Source organism: Triticum urartu, chromosome 7A (genome assembly GCF_056163025.1).
Source record: "Triticum urartu cultivar PI428250 chromosome 7A, HENAU_Tu73, whole genome shotgun sequence".
Taxonomy (NCBI): domain Eukaryota; kingdom Viridiplantae; phylum Streptophyta; class Magnoliopsida; order Poales; family Poaceae; genus Triticum; species Triticum urartu.
Window position 1 is genome coordinate 257,974,847 of NC_141879.1, and position 9,509 is coordinate 257,984,355.

General features: G+C 44.6%; 1 pseudogene; it reads left to right on the forward strand.

Annotated features, from left to right (window-relative positions):
- The first annotated feature begins 240 nt into the window (after nucleotides 1-240).
- Nucleotides 241-6,761, forward strand: LOC147959243 (uncharacterized; annotated as a pseudogene).
- The last annotated feature ends 2,748 nt before the right edge of the window (nucleotides 6,762-9,509 follow it).

Consider the following 9,509-nt stretch of genomic DNA (forward strand, 5'->3'; position numbering starts at 1 on the left):
TGCAAACAGACCAAAGGCTCCATCCCTACCCGCACGTGAACTGACGAATCCTGTCACAATTTCCTTCTTTACTCAACAGCACGAAGATAAAGACTTGTAAACGCATGATCATATGTTTCCAATGTTTTCCATCTATTCCAACGGCTCGGCTCGCCTGAGCATCCATGTTAACGCATCACCGCCGCCGTCGCTTTGTTCGTGAGGGAGAGTGCGGCGCAACAGCCTGGCTCGAGGTCAACCATGGCTAAGGCGACGGGGCGGATTGACGAAGCGGCGGCTCGGGTTGCAGCCGTTGACCCGTCGGCGGGGGCCGCTTCAGAACAGGGTGAGGCGGAGGCGAGGCCGCCTCATCCGGGGCGGCTTGACGGCAGATGCGAGGCTGCTCGGCGTGGGCGGCTCGGTGCAACTCCGAACGGAGACCGAGCCAGAGACCAGCGCATATGTATAGGTGGCTCGAGGCCGCAGGGTCGAGGGCGAGGTGTAGGTGAAGCTGCTCGGCCAGGGTGGCTCGGCGACAACTCGGTCAGGGCGGCTCGCGGCGTTCGGAGGTCGGTGGTTTGGAAGGCTCGGTGCACCCGCGGGTCGTCGACGGTGGCAGGTCGCTCGGCGCGGGGTCGACGGAGGCCGCGGTGACCCGGCGCAGCGGCGGCGATAGCAGGGCGTAGGCCGGCTGTGGCGGCTCGGAGGCGCGGCGATGACTTGACGCGGCGCGCGAAAGCGAGGCCGACTCCGTGCGAGGCGCAACCGAGGCCTCCTCCGGGTTGTGCTCAGTTTGACCCCCTTTTTTTCCTTTGTTTTGACGTGTTAATCAACTGGCCTTGGACAGTTTTTCTTTTCACTTGTGACGACATAGTAGATCTCTTTATGAGAAGGGAAGTGTTTGTGGCCGGGGCGCCGGCCGAACCGTTGCGCCGGTCGCGCTCCGTGCGTTGGATCTCTTTTGATCCAAGGACGTTGTCTGCGCCACGTGTCACCACAGACCCATGTTTTTTTAACGCGCACGGGTTATCCCTTCCCCAGTTTTTTGCTGCAACCGCACGGGGGCGTCATTTCGGTGCGAGGAGGCAGGGCGACCTGCGGGCGACGGGCTTGTTGGCGCCTGGAGATCAGGAGCGGCGGCGGCAGCCCAGGGCGGGTCTCGATTCTCCGGCGATCTATGGCTTTCCCGGATGGTAACTCTCCCCTCCTGCTCTCCCTTTCGTTGTTGTCTCCCCCTCCCCCGTTGGCTTTAGGGTTAGGGCGGGTTATGGTGCGGGTGAGTCGTTTGTGTTCCCGCGGGCCGGCGCCGGCGCCGGCGCGGACGTGGACGGGGTGGTGTTCCGGCGGGTCGAGGGAGGGGGCGGGGTGGTGTTCCTGTGGACAGAGGAAGGGGCGGGTGGTGTTCCCGCGGGCAGATGGAGGGGGCGGGGTGGTGGATTTGAATCTTGTGTTCACTAGGGATTTGGGATGGGATTGGGATTAGGATTTGGGATTTTGTTCATCCACGAACTATTGGATACAGGGAAATGGTATTGCTATGTTTAAATGGTCATTGGACACTTCCGAGGGGAATTTGTGAGGAACATTTTGTTTTAGATGATACAGTAGAACAGAGTAAACTTCAGATCACCATGTGAAGATGCATGCACACTGCTGTGTTTGTGTTTTTGTGTTGTATATACGGCCGAAACCAACTTTATACTTTTGCAAATGTACGTGCACTTTGTCTAAGATAATCATCTGCAAGCATGTAGGAGTACTAGAGTTTACCAGCAAATGTACTAGATCAATATGTATTCCGAACCTTTTTTTTGCGTATGATGAACCAAGTTTGAACTCCGCAGCCCAATACCCCTGCTTCTGAATCGAGGATCATTTCAGATTTGATTGCTGAAACTAGAACGAACAGAAATGAATTCATCTCTGAACATGAATCTTATGCGGCGGATTTACCAGTAGCTTACACGGAGTGACGGAGTTATGACCGGCCTTGCGCCGAACGCGTGTTCACAGCAGCAGAGTTACACGAAACATGTGAACTCTTACTTATGTATCTCAAGCTCCAGCGCTGAATAGAATGACGCTGAAAATTAACTTGTTTGAGATCCTGAAGGAATCACACACCGCATAGAGGCATCCTTGTTTGCCATGTAAATTTGTAAATAGGTTTCTTGGTGCTGCAAAATCTCCTAGGTTTTATTTTATAGCAGACGTACTTGTATAAATGCTAATTTTAGAGTGTAATGTTTTATTCTGTACATTTTTTATGTGTGCTTGTATGTTTCATAGGTTTTACAGATTTTTTAGGTATTCATTTTATAGCAGACGTACTTGATGATGCAGTTTTAGGGTTTTATTGACTTGTTTTTTCCTTTTTGTAGATGTCGCAGGCACCGCTGGTGAGAATGAAGGGAGTAAGAAGGTTAAGAAGAAGATCAAGAAGAAAGGCAATCTATGTGGCTTTAAGTCAAGGTTTAACTCAAAAAGGCTGGCTGAGATTGGGAAGCAAGTAACACCAGAAAAACAGAGAATCATAAGGGAGGGACCGTTTGGAGACTTGTTGGACATCCGGTCTTTCAAGGTGCCCCATGAGCTCATTGAGTTTGTTGTGATGAACACGAATCACATACTCTCTGAGTTCAAACACAAGAACAAGTCCATCACCTTCAGCAAGCTCATGGTGAAAAGGATTTTCAACGTGCCATCCGGTGATAGACCCGTGAAGCTTCTTAAGAAGAGTGATGAACATGATCTTCGCATCATCTACAAGGAGGGGAACAGGGCTCCAATAGCCCATGTTGTCAAGTTGCTCACTAGTTGCAGCGATGAGGACGTGGTTATGATAAATAGGACTTGGACACTCCTTGCGTTGGCAATAGTTTTGTGCCCAGGCACTGGCAATATGGTGAATCTTGAGTATCTAGCTTCCTTGGAAGATATGTCTTTGGTGCATGAATTCGCTTGGGATGAGCACTTGTTGGCACGAGTGATGGAGGAGGTTGGAGTCTTTCAAGAGAAGAAGAGGATGCAAGCAAATACAGAAAAAGCAGCGGAGTTTCAGATCGCTTCATGCCTTCCCATGTTAGCGGTATGCAACGCAACATTATGAAACACATGCATTTTTTTCTTTGCTGCATGAAATCTTATATACATTTCTATAGCTCGCATTTATGTTTTTGTTGGCTAATGTCCTTTTCCATTCTATGCAGATCATATACATGGATCATATTGATATTCCGGCCGGCCTCCCAGATGAGCATGCCATTGATTATTCCGTGCCGAGGATACGTTTTGTTTGTCAAAAGGATTTTGATTGGTTGGATAAAGTTGACAAGAACAAGCTCACTCTTGTCCAACCTTTCTACGGAAAACACACCCAAGTAATTTTTCTACATCCCGTCTATGTATTTTCCTTTGCCAATGGAGTATTAAGACCCCCCCCCCCCTGTTTTTTGCTCACTGAATTTGCATGTAGCAATCTTTGCTTTCCATTTAGGTTATGGCAGCCTTCTTATTTCCGCCACTCATGTTTTGTTTTCCTAGATAAGGAGTTTGTGCAACACCCCCTATGCAGCACAACTCGCGGGACAGGAAGTTGGTGCTGAAGCAGCCAGTGGGCAGGGAGTTGGTGCTGAAGCACCTAGTGGCCAAGGAACTAGTGGCCAAGGAAGCCAAATTCAAGGTGCTGAAATTCAAGCAAAGGACTCTCAATCAAACGAGGCTCAAAAAAATGTTGAAGCTGAACCACACCTATCATCCTCGCCCAACGATTGGCTGCAGCAATCATTCCCTAGCATGCAAGAACTAAGGGTACTTTTCCCCCATCTACACTACCTTTTTCTTTGTATTCATTTCCTGTTTGCCTTTGGCTTTGCATTATTTACTATACCTAGTTGCAAGTGTATATTTTGTTTGCTGCATCCCTCATTCTGATGTGCTACAACCATGTTCTGTTTTTGCTTCATATGTGGTTTAAGTTCATACCTACTAGGCTTTTTTTTCTGCATCCATATGTCTAGTGTGCTACAACTACATTCTGTTTTGGCTTCAAACATATCATAATTTTGCTACATCCATATCAATAATTTGCTACCTAGAGGTATAGACCATTTGTTTTTTATGCTTCATCCATGACAGTAAATTGCTACAATCACACTGTTTATTTGATACATAGTGACACAGCAGCACACCTACTTGTTTCTCGCTTCATCCATACCTCTAATGTGCTACACCCACATTTGTGTTTTTTACATCCATACTTCTCAAAATCTGGATATACTTCTCACTAAAAATGTTGGCCACTTGCCTTCTTGTAGGTACCAACTCAGTTTCAAATGCTCTACGACAAGCACAAGGGTATTTTTGTAGCAGAGGTGGATGGTGTAGTAGGCAAGTTTGGACAGTGTTTAAAGGAATTACAGTGCAACCGGATGGCTGCTCTCCTTCGTGATGTTGGAGACGCCATCACAGCTACCAATGAACCCAACTTTTCCTTTGAAGCACCTATCATGGACGAATGTCGCGGAAAAGAGAATGATGCTAAAGCTGCAAATGCCGACATTGGTGCTCAAGCTCAAGCTCAAGGTACAACACCTAGCATCAACAAGGATGAAGTCACCGGATTGAACCTAGAAGTTGCAACAGAGGCTGCGGAAACTTGTGAGCAACAAAGAATGAGTTTCGAGATGGAAGGCAACGCCTCACCTCACAGCCCCCCACTCTTCTATGATGCACCCAGGAGTGCGACAACCGGCATTTGGGACGACGAGCCATCCTGTGAGTTGTTCCCAAAGGGCTCCGAAGACTATGAGATGATGCATTCCACAGATGAGCCTATAATTAAGAAGAGCACAGTCAGCCCCATCTATGCAAACATCCCCGTGTTTCCTGTTTCAGACGATGATGACAGCCCAAGTATGCTTCCTTCATCTTGCATCATTTCTTTTTGTTTTTCTCCATATCATTTTTTCACATTTGTGTGATTCCAGCAAATTCTTTTTGTACAATCTCTTGCAAACTCATCCATTTGTATTTTTTTGCTACAACTCTTAAGATGGTCGCTACAGAAGAGCATTTTGCTGATGCAAGCAGTGGCCCTAGCACACATGACAAGAACACTAGGAAGAAGAGGATGGCCAAAGTTCCAGCCATAAAAAATACCAAGGCAAAGAAGCAAAAGGTCGACAAGGCTGAAGAAATGTATGAGAGGTTTGTAAAACATGGGAAACCATTGAGGAAATCACAACCCAATGAACAAGTGTGAGCTACCTAAGCCTTATCTGTTTTTGCTTTCTATTTTTTTTATTTTTTCTGCTCGAAACAAATGATTCATTTTGGTTGCATATATGGTAACAGGACACCTTTCATCAAGCTAGGTGGATTTTACATTGGATACAAGAAATTCCTTGTATGCTTCAAGCCTCATGGGGATATGAATGATGAGGTCATGTCACTATGTATCGAGATGAACAACATTGCATCCCGTGCAGCAAAAGAACTGGAGCTGAAGAAATACATTTTCTCAGTCCACGCGGGGGTAAGTTTTTGTAAAAACAAGCAATGCTTCATTCTTTTCTTTCTTTTCACATTTTCGTTGCAACACACAATAACCATTTTGTTGTATCTTTCAAGTAGATCCTACTAAAACAAGACCCATCAACTTTCCAACCAGCAAAACTCATGGCTGAGCTTGAAAGGGCTATGAAAGTGTTCAAGGTTCAAAATTTTGACCTCGTAAGTTTCACGAAGCTTTCTTTTGTTCCACACCACAAATAACTTCCAAATATGATCCAATGATGTGACGCGGCTGCAACATTTTTTACATGTTCTGAGTACCTTTTCGCCTTTCTTTTGTTTTTTGCAGCTCTTTTTCACAATTGTTCATGATCGCCATTGGATAGTTGTTTGCGCAAACTTGCTTCACAAGTAGTGGAATGTATTTGACTCAATCCATTCAAAAGGAAAACAATCTCATTTGAAGAAGCAAGCCAATAACCTGGTATGCTCATGCTCTCTAATTTTTTCTGTTTATCCTTCAGATTCATCTACATAAATGCCCTGTTGTCATCTTTACACACCTCATTTTATTTTTGAAACTTTTGTGTGTGTTTTCGGTGCTAGATCACAAACTTTGCAACCCTCGCACAAGAGTGCAGCGAATTCAATGTCAATGTTGGATCCTTCGCCCGTGTTGACCTAGAGGATTACCCAAAGCAAGATACCCTGTGAGTTTTCTTTTTGAATTTTGCTTCAATCATGTGTTCCATTTCAACATTTTGGTTTTTCAACTACGCATGGGAAGTATGATGGAGAATTTTTTTATCTCACAGATGTGATTGTGGTTTTTTTGGGCTCAAGTATGTGGAGAACTATCATGGGAAGTCAATGAGAGAGTTCAAGCAGGTACACATTTTTAATTTTTGTCTTGTCATTTTGTTACAATCTACTTTCTTTGTTTTCAATACTCATGCAACAGAAGAATACCATGTTTTGTTGTTGCTTCATATGTGGTTCAAGTTTGTACCTACTAGGCTTTTTTAGCTACATCCATATGTCTAGTGTGCTACAACTACATTCTGCTTTTGCTTCATCCATATCATAATTTTGCTACATCCATATCAATTTTTTGCGGTGGATGGATGTGAACTTTTTGCATTCATCACTCATGCAACTCAAGAATAACTAGTATCATACTTGCTTACTTTTTGTATTCATTTTTTTACAGGAAGACATGGCGCGATACCGCATCGATGTGGCATACAACCTTTTCAGCCACCCAATGAACAACGCCCCAAAGGAGCGGGCGTTCAACAATGAGTTGGCGGCTTGATTTTCTGGAAGGTTCAAGACGAACAAGCTTGTTTCTTCGTTAGGTCTAGATCATGTCCGAGGTGGTAGCGTTCTGATAGGATTAGAGTAGTGCGCGTTCGTATGTAAACTGTTGATACCTCCAGTAAACATGTGTCCTTTTGGTATGTAAACCGATGATAACTTGATATTTGGATGATGCACTTATGTTTTTAATGGATGCGTTCTTCTGTTTGCCAACATGATCATGCGTTGACAATTGTTTTTTGTTTCACTGGTTCTGAAATATGAAAATATTTCAAACTTCATCCATTGAAGTTTCAAGGGAATCTCTGTGCATTTTCCCCCTCAAAACATATTTTTCTGAAAAATAATATGTGAATGCTATTTTTTTGTCACACACTTAAATTGCTGGAAGCTCACAGGAAATAGCTACAACCTTCTGTTAGATTTGTTGCAGAGCCAAAATATACTTTTTTACCTGCAAATTAGCTACATCCCTACAATATTTTTGCTGGAAGCATAATGTAAATATGCTTGCTTTCCCAACTTTTGCTGTACAGCTAAATCAACACTTTAAATCATTCAAGGCTTTTTCCTTTTCAAACTTGTTATTTTGCTTCAACCATGTTTTAAAAAGCTTCAACCATGTTTCCTAAAAGCTGCAATGTAGCGACCTGACCCGAATGGATCACGTCTACTGTGCTACGGTGTCATCCCTGGATCAGTAATGCTGACACCACACAGTACATCGAGGCTTTATAGCAGAGTTGCAATCACACACTTATTACATCGATGGCTCAAAAAGAACTTATTACAATAAATATGGCTTAAGGCCATATTTTAAAGATAACAGCGGAAGACTTGGAAGATAAATGGGTCCATCAACTCCAGCGGCATCACTGAGTATAGAACCACGACCTAAACGCACCTCAATCGTCGTCTGAAAAGTCTGCAACATTAACGTTGCAGCCCGAAAATGGGTCAGCACATGGAATATGCTGGCAAAGTAACACATAGAGAGTAATGGAATGAAACAGCTATACTACATGCATATATGGCTGGTGGAAAGCTCTATGGTTACAGTTTTGCGTAAAGCCAGTTTTTCCCTACTGCAAAGGAATAAATTTATTTAACTATCATGGTGGTTGTGAAACATTGAGAATGGTTGACAGCATTCTCAATCCCAATTGAAAGTAATTAAAACCCAATAACATTAATTAGAAGTAACATGTTGAGATTCACAATGATATTCAAGTACTAGATACTCAAGTTGTCCATAACCGGGGACACGGCTAATCATGATTAGTTTGTTACTCTGCAGAGGTTGCGCACTTTTCCCCACATGACTCGATCGCCTCCGTTTGTTTTCTCGCACTACATGGTGTTTGAGAAACGGATGACCGAGACATAGTCTTTCAGAAGCACTAGCACCTTACATGTGGGGTAGACCGGTACACCTACATCCCCTACATCTGCTAGTCCACCCCGTAAGAGTTCGCACAACTTAGTCAACTATGCCAGAGCCCATAGTAGCATGTGGCTGCACACGGAAGTTTCTAGCATGAATTATCTTATGATCCCTTTGAGCCTGGGTGGCGGTCCAAAAAAAAACAGGCAAGTCCTGATAGACATCAGGTGCCTCAATCCACCCAGATGTGTGTTTAAGTTGCCACCTTAGATAAACCATTAAAATTATCAATCTCACATCTGTCATGGATATCACTCACCCAATCCACGTCTACTAGCATAACATGGCATAATAAGCAAACGTAGAAGTAACTCCCAAAGGTTTTCATAATAATACAGGTAATAGGTACTACCTCATCTACTTCCCATCCCACAATTTAATTAGATCCTAATCATGCAGTGTGAGAGGATTGATCTAATGCAATAAAACATGGGTTGTAAAAAAGGTATGATCAAAGTGTTACTTGCCTTGCTGATGATCCGCGAGTCCTAGGGTTCGAAGTAACAAGCGGCGCAATCCGGGTAATCTATCGCAGACAAACAACAAGCATACATTAAGTACTCATCTAATGCACAGGTAAAACTCGAACAAGAGAACGAACCAGGTAGTTCAACTTAAGAACTCCGGTTGCAAGAAAGAACGAAAAACAAACGGCGGAAGAAAACAACTCGGTTCTAGCAAGTTGAAACTAGGTAAAAATTTTACTGTAGCAAAAGCTTGTTCAAGTTGATTAGACGGAACGGCGGTTTCGAGACGAAACTCCAGGCGCTTGAATCACCTGATTCCGATAAACGAGCGGAAAAATAGACTAGGAAGAAGATCGGATCTGAGATCGCGATCGCGGAATAAATCCGACAAAAAGAAAAAGAAGAACGGTTAAACGAACGGACGTCGTTAACCTAGAAGAATCCGGTGATCATGTTCGTTAGGACGAACGGTCCGGCGAACGGTCCAAAGGCAACTAAATCGGAGAAGAAAACGAATCCAATCTAGGGTTTCGGAGAAGAAAATCCGATCGAAAAACTGATCTAGAAAACCGGAACGGTTTAGAGAAGAAAAGAATCGGAACGATTAGAAGAAAACGATCCGAGAAAAAGAATAGATGTAGCGCGGGGCAACCTTGGCGAGGTCTCCGGTAAACGGGGCTCCGGCGGCGTCGGCGTAGGGCGGCGGCGTGGGCAAGGTGCGGCGGCGGCGCGGGTGTGGGGCGGCGGCGGTAAGGTGCGGCGACGGCGCGGGTGTGGGGTGGCGG